A 17,787-nucleotide genomic window follows, 5' to 3' on the forward strand; every position below is an offset into this window, starting at 1 on the left:
TAATTTAATTATTAGTAATTTTTAGGTGGATGGCAGAGATTTATCCTTGATAGAATATGTTTAAATATTCATAGTAGTATTCAAAAATTAAGAGTTAATATTTATCTCCAAGTTAATTATGCTCCTCTAGTGAATTAATTGAAAAATGTTATATCAACATTGTTATATTGGAGATGTGGTATTGATAAGCCATAGTATTTGGCCCATGGAAACGTAATAAAGTTATTTATAAGTTAAGAATATCCATGCTATAGTGCAATGAATCTCCATAGTTGGGTGGATGGTAGAGATTTATCCTTCATACAATATGTTGAAATATTCATATATTAAGAGTTAATATTTATCTCCAATTTAATTATGCTCTTCTAATGAATTTGTCTCAAATTAATTAATTGAAAAAATGTTATATCAACATTGTTATATTGAAGATGTGGTATTGATAAGCCATAATATTTGGCCTATGGAATTGTAACAAAAGCTATTTACAAGTTAAGAATTTCTATGGTAGAGTGGAGTGAATCTCCATAGTTAAGTGGATGGTAGAGATTTATCCTCCATGGAATATGTTGAAATATTCATAATAGTATTCAAAAATTAAGAGTTACTATTTGTCTCCAAGTTAATTATGCTCTTCTGATGAATTTATCTCAAATTAATTAATTGAAAAAATGTTATATCAACATTGGTGTATTCGAGATGTGGTATTGATAAGCCATAGTATTTGGCCCATGGAATTGTAACAAAAGTTATTCACAAATTAAAAATCTACATGGTAAAGTGGAGTGGATCTCCATGGTAGAGTGGAGTGGATCTCCATGATTGGGAATATTGTTTAACTCATATATTAATTATTTTTATAATTATTAATAATCACCTTTTAAAATAAAGATAATTTAGTTAATTTTGATGTTTGTTTTTTAATCGATATTTATATCCACCGTTGGATCACACAATGCAATTCAATGGATCAGATCGTTCGTGCAGGTTTGGGGATCCTGGCGGTAAATGGTGAGCAGTTCATCATGGTGATTTGGTCTACATCTGTTAGATCATTCGAAAAGGTTAAAAGGTCAAGATTAAAGAGGAAGGCTAGGTTTGGGGGAAAAGGGATTCGTGGGAAAAAAGGTGTACCATGCGGACAACCCTACCAAAGTTTAAGAAATTGGGCGGAATTATTGCTTGTATATGCGAACAACCATATGTTCTTTTCGGGTACGAACCCATGTGTATTTTCCTTTTAAGAAAAGTAAAGCTTGGAGATAGGGTGTCGGGAATAGTTTTGATGGGGTTTCTCCCCAATCACCGACCTTGAGAGTTGTATTTTATTTTTTAATTAAGGAATTGGAAGGTCTGCATAGGCTAAAAAAGATGTTTGTTTTTTAATCATAGATTGGTGTCTATCAACTTTTAGTGATCTTTTAATTTATATGTTTGAACAAGTTAAGATTATATTTCATATAATTTTGATAATAACATATAATTCTGGATAAAAATATTTAATCCAATTTAACTTGTACTTTAAAAAAAAAAAATGCAAATTTTAAATGTATAAATATTTTAATAACATTTATAAATAAATTTTATTATTATATAAAAATATATATTTAATTACAAATTATTTTAGTTTTGTATATGAGTATATAAGATTTTTCATGTTAATTTGTGTATTGTTAAATTTAATTAAATATTTATTATTTATATTTTTTTGAAAAAAAATATTATTATTTTATTAATTATTGTTGAAGATAGTAGTTGTTAGTTATTATTTACAAATTCATGTTTTTACGAATTTCTATAGGTTTTAGAAACAAATTTTTAATCAACAAATTTTTAATCAATTGTGTAGCTTAATTAATAGAGAAAATGGTTTTTTAAACATTTTTTTTTTCTGATAATTTTATCAAAATATGAAAAAGATTGTTTAAGTTATTTAAGCAGTAAAATTTAAACAATGACAAAAAAACACAATCTTACTTAAAATTATATTACCAAATTCTAAAAAAAAATTGTTAAAAATGATCCATTGTTAAATATCATAACAAATTATACAAAACACATTAAAACGCTTTTTTACCAATCATATAAAGTACATTATATAAAATACATTAGGACGTTTTTTAACAAATTATATAGAATAAATTAAAACATTTTTCTTATGAATTAATTTTGTATATTTTATTTTATATAAATAATAATAATGTTCGTTTTAGGTTTTATATATGTGGGTAGGGTTTATGTTTAAAGAATAAAAATCATACTTATTAATTAATTGTTATGTTTTTATTTTAATGAATATTTTATATTTATTTGGATGATATAATTTTGTAATTAAAGAATACAAATATATATTTCTTAATATTATAAATTTAATTTCTAATATTTATATAAATTTTTTTAAATTAATAATATTATATAATTAGTTTGTGAAAAATTGTAATTTTTGTAATTAAAGAATACAAATATATATTTCTTAATATTATAAATTTAATTTCCAATATTTATATAAAAATTTTTAAATTAATAATATTATATAATTAGTTTGTGAAAATTTGTTATTTTTTTATGGATTAAAATAGTATTATAAATTTAATTTCCAATATTTATATAAAAAAATTTAAATTAATAATATTATATAATTAGTTTGTGAAAAATTGTAATTTTTGTAATTAAAGAATACAAATATATATTTCTTAATATTATAAATTTAATTTTCAATATTTATATAAAAAATTTTAAATTAATAATATTATATAATTAGTTTGTGAAAAATTGTAATTTTTTTATGGATTAAAATAGTGTAAAATTATATTTTGTAGATATATATGTCATGTGTATTTAATTAATCATAAAAAATAGACCAAATTTGACTCTACCAGAGTCGAGATTTAATTCTGGGAGAGTTTACATCTCGCTATCACTGAATACATCAAAATTATATATTGTTCTTTGATCTAAGAATACAATATTATCCACCATTGTAAGCCAATATATACGTCAAGAATATGAGACTCATAAAAAGTCTAAAAAATCTAAAAGACATAATTAATATTAATACAATAATTTATAATTTTGCACAGCTTGGCTCTTGCGAGAAAGCCTCGACAAGTGGCATGTGATAAACTCATAAATCATTTCATCCATGACTTCAGAGACCTTCTGGATTCCATATGCATACCTGCTTTAGATAGAGTGTATGCAAAAGCGTTTCTTTCCCTGTCGATATGTGAGCATAATTTTTTTTCAAAATTTTGTTTTAAGGTTATTATTTCCTCTACAACTGGCAAGAGTAAGAGATCATGATACTAGTGCACATTGTTGACCCAATCATAACAAGCAACGAATCCTCAGACATTTGCAGACACTGGAAACCTTTTTCTAGAGCAAAAGGAAGTAATTTGCACACCAATAGTTCGACCATGTTGTTTGTTCCCCTATTCAATCCCATTTGAATATGAAAATAACGTGTAATAGGGAGAAAAAAACTCAACACCTCCCCCACATCTAGCCCCATCATTTTGGGACGCACCATCGAAATAAGCCCATATGTAACACCTTCCTCCCATATCTACCCAAGCAATTGACCAGCCAGGGTAAACATGCGACGAGAGGCCATTATGGATAAGATTCAACCTCCTTGGTGACTTTAAGGAAATGGAATTGAAAAAGAAATAAACTGAACAAGATAATAACCAGAACCCCATTAGCCATGACAAGCATTTCGTCAAACATATCATCGATATGTAATCTACAAGTGTAAATAATAGAATTAAGTGTAGAGATCTCATACTTATTTGAAAATCGCTATGAACCATTGCTCCCTCATGCCATTTGCTGCATTATCTTCCATTAAGTGATAGACACATTATCCATTCACATACAAGTAAAAAAATGCTGAGAGCCATACATAGCTGCTATCATAAAATGTGCATATAACCAGCATAATAGGAACACGAATACAATAAACATATCATCCATCAAATCCATAAATACATTAGTACCTTTACACGTGAAAATCAAGGGGATGGATTTCTCATTAATGAATGCAATGAACCAACTGAAGATGGGACTACCACGTTCCACCCAACCGTAGAATGGCTGAGCCAAATCTCTCTTCAACCATTCACCCCCGTACCATATTCCAAGCATGAATGTGGGATTTCACAGAACACATCAATCAAAACTAATCCAAGGCTTCCAGAGGCCATCCACCTCAACCCATCAAACAATGATTCCATCTCATGGTCGAACACCACCAAAAACAAAACCATCATCAGATTGACCTCCATCCAAGCCCACCAGAGCTTCCAGAGCATTTGTCCAGCCAAGGCTTCCAGAACTAGTAACTCAACCCACAACTTATATAGGGCTTCCAGAACTAGTAACTCAACCCACAGCTTATACAGGGCTTCCAGAGAATTTTTCCAACCAAGGCTTCCAAGACTAGTAAATCAACCCACCAAGGGATTCTAGATCATTTGTCCAACCAAGGCTTCTAGGACTAGTAACTCAACCCACCAAGGGATTCCAGAGCACTTGTCCAACCAAGGCTTCCAGTACTAGTAACTCAACCCAAGTTGTTACAAGGCTTCTAGAGCGTTTGTTCAACTAAGGCTTTCAGGACTAATAACTCAACCCAAGCTAAGGAAACATGAGAACCAACCAAAACAAAACAATGAAAGTAAACCCACAATCACCATGGATATCTAGGAAATAGCAAGGCTAGGCAATCCACTATCGATCTAGGCAATCCTCCATGCCAATGATAGATCACAACCAAGAACATGTGCCATGCATGCCAAAATAGTGAAGAAGTCATACATGCAACTCAATACCTGCAAGAAAATCTGATGTAGTTGTTGATGTCGATGCCTTCTTGTGCATTCTTGCTCTTCCTTTACCTTCTTGCTCCAAGAATCCAAGTATGCCAAACCCACCAAAAGTGTTCCAAGAAAACTCTAAGTCTCCAATAGTATGAGAGAGAGAGAGAATAATGAGAGAGCTTCAAAACTGAATTGATAAAAGGTTGACCCTGAAAGGAAGAACCCTACCCTCTGGTCCTCATTAGCCTTTTTATTAATGAGGCCTCTATTTTCTTCATTTTCCATTATTTTCCTTCATTTTCCTCCACATGCAACCTGTGACCTTTAACCTCCTTTTTCTCCTATTTTCTATTATTTTCATAGCTAAATGTGCCAAAATACATTTTTCCTCTTTAATGCCTTAGCCATTGCCTTTGCCAATTTCCTTAACCATAAACAACCAAATGAACACCCACTAGGATGTCCTGCCCACCATTCAGCTTGGAATACGTGTCCCATCATCTGTGGTATTTATATATTTTTACATGGAATTTTCACCAGGGCTGTTACAAAACCCTCCCCCTTGGGGGAACACTATCCTCGGTGTTCAATGACACCTATAACCAACATGACTGTTGAAAAGAAAACATACTATCCATGGAACTTTATAACACAGCTCGTTGCGGCATTTACAATGAATGATCTGCTCAAAAGCAAAACATCATGACAACATGACCAGATAAAAAACATACCGCATATTGGAGCTTTATAACACAACTCATTATGTTATTTACAATAACCACATATACGTATACACATGAACATTTCCTTAACCGGCAAATAAAGGATACGATGGTCATATCAATCAACAAGGGAATATAGAGACTCACACCTCCACCCTCAAAGTAATACTAGGATTCACCTCCTTCCTAGTAATTCCAAAATCTACTGTAAAGTTAAATCTGCATCCAGTGTCCAACGTTATAATCATGCGCTACTTTTCCTCTCAGCGAACAGTTACCGGCTCATTGTTCCAGGGCGCACTCCCAATGTGCATCTGATTCCATCTGGCAATGCTAATGACCAAAACAAATCCATCCTCAGCCTTCCCTTCTCTGTTACACAGTCCCTCGAGAAATCTGGTTAATCCCTTCCGTGTAGTCACTCACCTTCCAAGTTCTGCTGGCACCCCCATCTGGGGAAGTCCACCCCTTGGCAAGGCTTCCTCACATCGAAAGATACAAAAACCAAGGCATATCCCTACCTCAACACATCATACCGGTCATAGCATGCTCATGGAAATCAATGGACACTATTGGGTACCAGTGTCCCATAATGGCCCTGCTCCTAAATACTTTACCATCATGCTAGTACTGCATGTTCCAATTTCTTTTGTTGTTGCTGCCAATTCTTGCAGTTGATTTTAACCACCCAACCAGGGATTTATGTGCTTCCTGTACCAAGCACATAACTTCCATTAGATTCAAAGTAAATTGAAATAACTTCAAACCATACCTCATTGGTAGCTCATCAATAAGGTACATTTGCAATCATGTTTACTTCCTGTCACAAAAAGTCAAATTAATTGTTTGATCAAAACATCATGTATAGACATATCACATATGGTTAGCTCAAAACACAACCATCATAGATCAACATCATAAGTCAGATGTAACCATCATAAACCAGAATCATAGATCACATATAGTCATTATATATCAAAATCATAAATCACATGCATAGTAAAACTAAAATAATATACCAATACTTATCCTTCATCGATCCTTACGTTTTCCTTTGTTCTTTTGTACACACACCGGATCAGTTACCAAACCCGACAAACACCTAGTGCCTTCTCCTCCACCAGGTGCACATACTCATAGTGTGCATCACATACATACAACCACACACCCTATACAACATCATGTAATGCATGCACCTATACCTGACATACAACACATATACCTACACCCAATGTACGTACGTATACATGCACAATGTACATCATAACACATACATCCACACAAAACGTGTGACAACACAAAATGCATACACGTACACCTAGTATACAACACAACTCGTACACCTATACCTGATGTACAACACAACTCATACACCTACACCCAATGCATAACACAATACATGCACCTACACAATGCACATACATAGTACCACATGCCCTCAAAGCAGGATGTAGGACATGCACACAATACCACATGTGCAACAATACCACCTGTACACCGCACCACCTACACAATGTGTGCAAAACATCACATTTACATGGTGCCACCTGCACAACGTGTACACAACACCACATGTACACTACACCACTATATAATGTGTACACAATACCACATGTACATAATACCACATGCACGACATGTACGCGACACCACATGTACACAACACCACATACATGACATGTACATAGCAACACATGCACACAACACCACTTGTACAACATGTACACAACACCACACACACACAGAACCACTTGTACAATCATTTACACCACACCATATGTACATAATACCAATGTACCACATGCATGCAACACCACTTGTACATAGCACTACATATCCAACACGTACATAGCATCATCTGTACACCACATTGCATATCCAACATGTGCATAGCACCATATGCACACAACACCGCATATCCATCATGCACATAGTACAAATGTGCACAATATCGCATATCCAACATGTACATAACACCATTTATACCCAGTATTGAATATGTAACATTCATACAACACTATCTGTACCATCTTGTACATAACACTGCATAAACAACATGCACACACTATATATACACAACACCGCATGTGCACACATCATATATGAAACATGTATAGCATATACAGTATATGCACAATAGAAGTACCACAAATCCAAAACCACATTGTCCTTACCAAGAAACCTTGCTTCCCATGTCTTATCCATCCTTGTCTTAGCATGACACAGACCATGCTTCTTTCATTTCGTTGGTGTATCCTTCAACATTACCTGTCATAACATATACATAGGCATAATACAAGCATATAAATTCATATTCACATGACATTAACCTCATATATTTGTCATGACTACTCTTCCACTTGAATCCTCACTAGACTAGGAACCTCTTCATGCCATTCCCCTGCATAAGAAATCATTCCTCCACAAGAATGATTCTTTATGACCTTGTTAGACAATGACATAGATACATGTACACATACATAACCATAAATTAATAATGATCTCGTTAGTCAAAATCATACATAGATACATGTGTACATATAAACATTAACATAAAATAATCATGATTCATGATCACCCTGTCAAGTATGACATACATACATACATACATATATATATATATATATATATATATATATATATATATATATATATATATAAACAACAACATAATCACGATCATAAAATAATTACCAGATATCAAGGTCAGGGTTAAGATAACTTCCTTTATTCATGCACAACATGCACGATATTGAGAACAATAATTCCCAACATAGCCAAGGCATCTGACACCTCAGATCCATTTACTTTACCTTTTCTGGTTACCAGACCAATATAATTTGATTGTCATAGTCTTACCTTCTACTGCGCTTACTCATACACTGAGCTTCATCCGAGTCTTTCATTACTTGCATTACTTCTCAGGTACCACACAGCTCTCCCCGAGCTCCATTAACTTTCCTCTTTCCCAACCAATTCCCAATACTCAAAACAATAAAAGGCAAGTCAAGAAACAAACAAGAAGAAGATCATGGAAAACCAACAACAATACAACACCAAAAACAAAGTGGCATGGCCATGAACCATACATAATCAAAACCGAAACTCAAGCATAAACAAATCATAAAACACTGAAAGCACAAGACTTCCAAAAAAGCATCATGACTCAACCCCCATGATTTCCCAGTACTTCCAAGGATTCATGAGTGAAAGCTCGGCGCGAGCCTTCTTCAAGATCTATTACAGTCTCTTTTGTCATTTGATTCCCTACATTGTGCAACATTAACTCATGCTTTTATTCATGCCTTTACAATATTAAAACTCAGCCTCTTATCTCAAATATCAACCTTAAGATAACAACCTATCAAATACATATTCATGAATGTAACACATATCCACATAATGTCAGTCAAAAGTAAGGTTAAGAAAACTTTTGTATTCATGCAAAGAACTCGTTCATTTGGAATTGTGGTTTCCATACATAGCCAAAAGAATTCTCACCCAATTCCTTTATTTTACCTTTTTACCTTGCTGCAATTGAGTCTTATTATGTGCTATCACATTCACCAAGATGTTAGTTATATAAACAAATCAACTATTACCTTTTCAAGATAATTTCAAACATGTTGTCCTGCAACTACTCAAACATGTCAATCACATGTTCCAAAAATCAAGACATCGTGTCTATTAATTTGAAATCAGCCTTCACCAATACTAACAACCATGTCATAGTCGACAATCAACTCACAATCATAGTCATAATACTAAAACTAGCACACACATGTACATAAGTGCATATCAATTGTCTCAACACATATTGTGTTAGTACAACCGTATTAAAACAAGAGCATTCCTTCATACAATTTTATAAGAACAAACACATATCACACACTTAATCAAGCATTCAAACAACCTATAAACATACCCCCTTACTATCCATGGTCCACACTAAGGTAGAAGGAGGAAGCTACTATAATGGCCCGATCTCCAATGTCCAATTATGGAAATGGGATCTCCAAAGCTCTACTAAATTTAACCACACTTGAAAAGAAATTGATTTTCATTTCTCATACATTTTGTATGAGATTAATTCAAAACATTTCACTTATTCCACTTGTAACATAATAACTAAAAACATGCCACTTTTCCATTTCCTTACATGCAACTTTTCAAATTCCTTGCATACAACCTTTCAAATTCCTTACATGCAACTCTTCAAATTATTTGCATGAAAATAGGCATAGATAAAATACATCCATATTATCATACTACAATACTATCCCATCCAAAACGAATAACATTTTCTTCAGACAATTACCATACTTTTACATTTTCTTCAAACAACTACTATTACATTTGCATGTAAGCATTTCTTCAAACACTTTACATGCAAACTATTTGCATACAAGTAAGCATATATCAACTACAAAAAATCTATTACACATCAATACTATCCCCAACCACAAACAACATACTCATTGGGGCATTTTATCAAACAGCTTGTTTGAAATTAATCATTGAACCATTTAAGCATTTCATCGAACACTTTGCATGCAAACTAATAAAGCGAATGATTCAATGCATATATCCTAAATTGTAGTAATAAAAGTTATGGAAATTGAACCAAATGATCAGTGGTATTTTCCCTCACTATGGTTCAATTTTCAGATTCTAAAATTTCATAGATGAAAAGTTATAACAAAAATACCAACACAATCCTATTTGGTGCACAATTGTAGGAGTATCCAGAAAGCTCTACTTCCACTGGTCATATCTCCTAAAATATAGCGAACAAAAGTCTGAAATTTTATCACAATCTCAGTGGGTTTTCCCCTCATTGTGGAAAAAAAATTCAACTCCTGAGAGTACCTAGAAGAAATGTTATAACAAAAATATCAGTGTGACCTATTTGAGGCTTGATTTTAGGAGCATTTAGAAGGCTCGACTCCCTCTACTCATATCTCCTAAAATATTGCGACCCAATATATGAAATTTATACCACATAATAAGTGGTATGTCCCCTAAATGTGGACAATGTTTCAGCTTCTGAAATCCTACAGAAGATAAGTTATTAAACAAATTCCAACATGACCTATTTAAAGGTGCATTCAAGAAGGTCATCTTCCTTAGATCATAATTCCTAAAGTATTGTGAACCAATATCTGAAATTTTGACCACATAATCAATGGGATTTACATTCAATATGGACATTTTTTCAACTTATGCCATGGAAGAAAAGTTATAACAAATTTGAAATAAAGGTCTAAAATTTAAACCTTTGTTCTTCATTTCACCTATGATAGAGCCCATCCAGTCCAAGTGTTTGAACCATGCTCTGATACCACTCTGTAACACCCTCCTCCCATATCTACCCAAACAACTGGCCATCCAGGGTAAACATGCGACAAAAGGCCACTATGGATAAGATTCAACCTCCCTGATGACTTTAAGGAAATGGAATCGAAAAAGCAATAAACTGAACAAGATCATAACCGGAACCCCATTAGCCATGACAAGTGTTTCGTTAAACATATCATCGATATGTAATATAAAGGTGTAAATAACATAATTAAGTGTAGGGATCTCATACTTATCTGAGAATCGCTATGAACCATTGTTCCCTCATGCCATTTGTTGCATTATCCTCCATTAAGTCATAGACACATTATCCATTCACATACAAGTAAAAACATGTTGAGAGCCATACATAACTGCTATCATAAAATGTGCATATAACCAGCATAATAGGAACAGGAATACAATAAACAATCAGCCATCAAATCCATAAATACATCAATACCTTTACACATGAAAATCAAGGGAATGGATTTCTCATTAATGAATGCAATGAACCAACTGGAGCTGGAACTACCACATTCCACCCAACCATAGAATGACTGAGACAAATGTCTCTTCATCCATTCACCCCTATGCCATATTCCAAGCATGAATGTGGGATCTCATATAACACATCAATCAAAACTCATCCGGGGCTTCTAGAGGCCATCCACCTCAACCCATCAAACAGTGACTCCACCTCACAACCAAACACCACCAAAAACAAAACCATCATCAGATTGGTCTCCATCCAAGCCTTCTAAGGCTTCCAGAGCGTTTGTCCAACCAAGGCTTCCAGAACCAGTAACTCAACCCACAGCTTATACAGGGCTTCCAGAGTGTTTGTCCAACCAAGGCTTCCAGGACTAGTAACTCAACCCACTAAGGGATTCCAGAGAATTTGTCCAACCAGGGCTTCCAGGACTAGTAATTCAACCCAAGCTGTCATAGGGCTTCTAGAGCGTTTGTTCAACGAGGGTTTTTGGGACTAATAACTCAACCCAAGCTAAGGAAACATGAGAGCCAACCAAAACAAAACAATGAAAGCAAACCCAAAATCACCATGGCTATCCAGGAAATGGAAAGGCTAGGAAATCCACTGTCGATCCAGGAAATCCTCCATGCTAATGATAGATCACAACGAAGAAACTACATGCATGTGCCATGCATGCCAAAATAGTGAAGAAATCATACATGCAACTCGGTACATGTAAGAAAATCTAATGTAGCTACTGATGTCTGTTAGGCCCCCATACTACTAGTGTAACCCCTTATTGTTATTAGTACAACCCCCTTATTATATTGTTGTACCCATGTAGTCCCCATATTGTTACTATTGTGCCCCATAGAAGCCCACTATTGTTATTATTGTGCCCTTACATTATTATTGTTATGTCGACTCTGATTATATGATGACCCCTTAGACTCCTATATATAGAAAGGAGGTCTTTTCCTTTGTATCATCTAAGAATTGTTCATTTGTGTAATGTAAAGGAGGTTTCCCCCTCAAAGAGGCTAAATTATAAGGCGTTAATCTATCTTTTCTATCTTTTTGTGAGCTGGTTTCATAACATATGGTATCAAAGCTTTGGATTCTAGGGTTTCGTTGCTCCAAACAGGTCATCGTGGAATTTTCGATATAATTTTTTTTCTACGACGTTTCAGACGCTAAAAAAAAAACCCATTTGGGATGAAATCAATCTGAACCTCGGGTCTGACTTTCAGAGCTTTTTGTGCTATATTTACAGAGATATGATTTGAGGAAGTTGGCCTTTTTGCAGACTCCCGAATTACATTCCAAATAGGTGACCTGGGGAAAATAGTCATAACTTTTGTTTTGAGCATCAGATTGAAATTTAGTAAAAAATTACAAAAAGAGGTCAGACTGTAGTTTCCTGTGTATATTTTTCAGATCCTAAGGTCAAAACAGTGACGCGTGGCACTTAATACAAGTTCTCTCTTCAGAAAAGGTATATCATCAGGTCATCTTGGGAGATTGTGCATAACTCTTCCTTGGAGAATCTAATTTGATCAGACTGGTGTTGGAAAGAGGATGCAGAGGGCTATTGCAGGTCACAATTTCAGAACTTAAAGATCCGAAAGTACATAGATACAGTCATTTCAAGATTGAGCTCCTAAAATCAAGAAAATGCGAGATGAGGAAGTTTGATGGAAAGGATTCGGTAAATTGGATACTACAGATGGAGAAATATTTTGATCTACATAGTGTACCACTATTACAAAAGGTATGTATTGCATCTTCATATTTAGAACAAGATCAATTTTTATGGTATAAAGGGCTTTGTTCTCGTAAACAACTTGTTACGTGGTCAATTTTCACGAAGGAAATTATAGTACATTATGAAAATACAAAGAGCAACACCTTATTTAGAGCAACACCACAACAATTGGAAGAAAAAGGAGAAAAAGGGCTTTGTTACAAAGTGGAAAGAAAAATTATGGCAACAAGGAATTCTACCCCTCACAACTATAAAGATGGAAGTGTTGTTTCTCCTAGCCTTCAACAACCTACAAGGGTTACACCACAACAATTGGAAGAAAAATGAGAAAAAGGGCTTTGTTACAATTGTGATAGCAAATGCACTAAAGGTCATAAGTGTGCTGAGAAGAAATTATTTTACATAGAGTATGAAGAGGAGGAAGAAAAGGATCAAGAAACATCAAAAGAAGAGGATATACACCAGGACCCAACCCCAGAGAAAGATGAAATGAATCCGACCATATCTTGTAAAGCATTGGCAAGAATTACCACTCCTCAAACTCTCAAGATAGAAGGACATATCAAGAAGAAAAAGGTTCAAGAAGTGAAAGATCACATCAAGAAAGAAGAAATGTATCCAACCATATCTTGTAATGCATTGGTCAGAATTACCACTTCTCAAACTATCCAGATAGAAGGACATATCAAGAAAAAAAATGTTCAAGAAGTGAAATATCACAATGAGCATCAAGAAATGAATCATACCATATCTTGTAAAGCATTGAAAGAAGTTACCACTCCTCAAACTCTCAAGATAGAAGGACATATCAAGAAGAAAAAGGTTCAAGCAGTGAAAGATCACATCGAGCATCAACAACAAGTTCTCCAACTTTTAAAGGATAACGCCACTTTGGTGCAAAATAGAATGAAACAATAGGTAAATCAACATCGTAGTGAAAAATGTTTTGATGTAGGTGATTGGGTATTTTTACTGCTACATCTCAAGCAAGCTATTTATGAGAAGGAAACGTTGGCAATATTACATGCACTTAAGAAATGGCGACCTTACCAAATGGGAAGACACTTCAAGGTAAAAATGGATCATGATAGTCTTAAATACTTTTTAGAACAACTATTATCTTTAGAAGAACAGAAAAATGGGTCACAAATATGTTGGGTTATGACTTTGACATCATTTATAGAAAAGGGAAGCAAAATTTTGTTGCAGATGCACTCTCAAGAAAGGATGAGGATGTGGAAGCATTGTTTTGTGCTATTTCTATTATCCAACCAGATTGGATAAATGAAGCAAGGGATGAATGGAAGAAGGATGAAGAAGTATGGCCACTCATTCAAAAGTTGCAGAAGATTCCAATTCAAACAATATTGCCAGAACTTGACAAGGAAGGAAAAATTATATTGGAACCGGAAGCAGTCATAGAAACAAGAACTCGACAGCTACGAAATCGATCCATTTCGGAGTATCTCATCAAGTGGAAGAACTTATCCGCTGAAGATTCCACATGGGAGGATGAGAATTTTATACAGAAGCATCCAAAACTACTCAAGCGTTGAGGACAACAATTTTTTGAAGAAGAGGGGCATGTTAGGTCCCTTTAATACTAGTGATGCCCCATTACTATTGTAGTTGTATCCCTTATTAATATTGTTGTGCCCCTATTGTCCCCATAATGTTATTACTGTGCCCCATAGAATCCCTCTATTGTTATTTTTGTGCCTTCATATTATTATTGTTAGGTCGGCTTGGATAAATTGTGACTCCTTAGACTCCTATATATAGAAAGGAGGTTTTGTCATTTGAATCATCCAAGAATTGTTGATTTATGTAATGTAAAGGAGGTTGCCCCCTCGAAGAGGCTAAATTCTAAGGCGTTCAACTATCTTTTCTATCTTTTTGTGAGTTGGTTTCATAACAATGTCGATGCCTTCTTACTCTTTCTTGCTCTTCATTTTCCTTCTTGCTCCAAGAATCCAAGTATACCACACCCACCAAGAGTGCTCCAAGAAAACTCTAAGTCTTCAATAGTACGAGAGAGAGAGAGAATAATGGGAGAGCTCCAAAACTAAACTGACAAAAGGTTGACCCTGAAAGGAAGAAGCCTGCCAATTGATCCTCATAAGCCTTTTTATTAATGAGGCCTCTATTTTCTTCATTTTCCATTATTTTCCTTCATTTTCCTCCTCACATGCAACCTGTGACCTTTCACCTCCTTTTTCTCCTATTTTTCATTATTTTCATATAAATGTGTCAAAATACCTTTTTGCCTCTTTAATGCCTTAACCATTGCCTTTGCCAATTTCCTTAACCATAAATAACCAAATGAGCACCCACTAGGGTGTCCTACCCACCATTCAACTTGGAATATGTGTCCCATCTTCTGTGATATTTATATATTTTTACATGGAATTTTCACCAGGGTTGTTACACCATAAACTCAATTTGTTCGGTTCTTTAGCGATAATGTGTCTCATGGCTGGAGCATTTTTGGATTGTTTATAATGGGAGAGAATAGAAAGGCCTTAAGTATCCACTCTGTTAGGAAATGAAATTTTATGATGAAAAATGGCCATATTATGATCCATCCAAACCCCCAACATATAATAAATGACAAAAATTTGAAATTTGTAGTGTTTGTATTCCAAATCAACCCCTCCAAACAACTTCCAAATTATACCTTGACCACCTAAAATTTGTTTTGATTGCTTGTAATCAGACAACCTCGACTGCAAAAGTGAATGGGAAACCAAGAAAGAGGTGTGTTATGAAACCAGCTCAATAAAAGGATAGAAAAGATAGATCAACGCCTTAAAATTCAGCCTCTTCAAGGGGGCAACATCCTTTACAATACATAAATGAACAACTCTTGGATGGTTCAAATGACAAAAACTCCTTTCTATATATAGGAGTCTAAGGAGTCACAATATAACCCAGCCGACCTAACAATAATGATATAAAGCCACAAAAATAACAATAGAGGGATTCTATGGGGCACAGTAATAACAATATGGGGACAATAGGGGCACAACAATATTAATAAGGGGTACAACTACAATAGTAGTGGGGTAATCACTAGTATTATAGGGACCCAACATGCCCCTCTCCTTCAAAAAAGTGTTGTCCTCAACGCTTGAGTAGTTCTAGATGCTTCTGTATAAAATTCTCATCCTCCCATGTGGAATCTTTAGCAGATAAGTTCTTCCACTTGATAAGATACTTTGAAATTGATCGATTTCATAGCTGTCGAGTTCTTGTTTCTGTGACTGCTTCTGGTTCCAATATAATTTTTCCTTCCTCGTCAAGTTCTGGCAATATTGTTTGAACTGGGAGCTTATTGCCTATAACCTTCTTTAAACATGAAACATGGAAAACTGGGTGCAATCGAGAAGCTGCAGGAAGCTCCAATTTGTATGCCATAGTACCAATAGTTTGCAACACCTTGTACGGACCATAATACTTTGGTGATAATTTATTATCCTTCTTAGCTTGCTTGAGGGACATTTGCTTATATGGTTGTAGCCGTAGGAATACCCAGTCACCTACATCAAAACTTCTTTCACTGCGATGTTGATCTGCTTGTTGTTTCATTCTATTCTGTGCCAACACGAGGTTATCCTTTAAGAGTTGGAGGACTTGTTGTTGATGTTCGATGTGATATTCCACTGCTTGAACCTTAGAATTTTGTCTTAAATATGATGAGATGGATGGTAGCTGATACCCATAAAGTGCCATAAATGGGGTCATTTTTGTTGCTGTATGGAAGGAAGTGTTATACTACCATTCAGCCAGAGGCAACCATTTGACCCATTGTGTCTATTTATCAGATAAAAAGCAACGAAGATATCCTTCCAAACATTTGTTTACTATCTTAGTTTGCCCATTAGATTGAGGATGATAAGATGAGCTATGATCTAACTGAGTACCAAGACAAGAAAATAATTCTGTCCAAAAATTTCCAGTGAAAATGGGATCTTTGTCACTTACAATAATCTTTGGGTTTCCATGTAGCTTTTGAATTGTTTTCATAAATGCAGTAGAACTGTACTGGCTTTAAATGGATGTGATAATGCACAAAAGTGTGCATACTTGGTAAGTCTATCAACTACCACCATGATGACACTCTTTCCCTCAGACTTGGGTAAACCTGTGATAAAATCCATTGAAACCTCCTCCCAACGTTGGCTTGGAATGGATAAAGGTTGTAATAGACTCGGTGTCTTATTTGTTTCAACTTTATTTTGTTGGCAAACCAAACATTCCGCCACAAACTTTTGAATATCTGATTTAAGGCCATCCCAGAAAAATTCCTTCTTAACCCTGTGGTAAGTTTTTAAAAATCTCGAGTGCCCTCCTAAGGGAGAAGTGTGCAATTCCATAAGAATCTTTTATTTTAGCTGGGAATTCTTACAAAGGTATAAGCGATATTTGTACCATAACGAATCATTTTTCCATCTAAATGTATCCAATGTACTGGAATCTTGTTGTAACTTTCGAATAAGTGCCCACACTTCTTCATCATTCTTCCATTCCTCCTTGCTTTGTTTATCCAATCTGGTTGGATAATAGAAATGGCACACAACAATGCTTCCACATCCTCATCCTTCCTTGAGAGTGCATCTGCCACCACATTTTGCTTCCCTTTTTTGTAGATGATTTCAAAGTCATAAC

The sequence above is a fragment of the Pinus tabuliformis genome, chromosome 5_2, assembly GCF_031772625.1.
Source record: "Pinus tabuliformis cultivar Carrire ecotype Pingquan chromosome 5_2, CPIR1, whole genome shotgun sequence".
NCBI classification, from domain to species: domain Eukaryota; kingdom Viridiplantae; phylum Streptophyta; class Pinopsida; order Pinales; family Pinaceae; genus Pinus; species Pinus tabuliformis.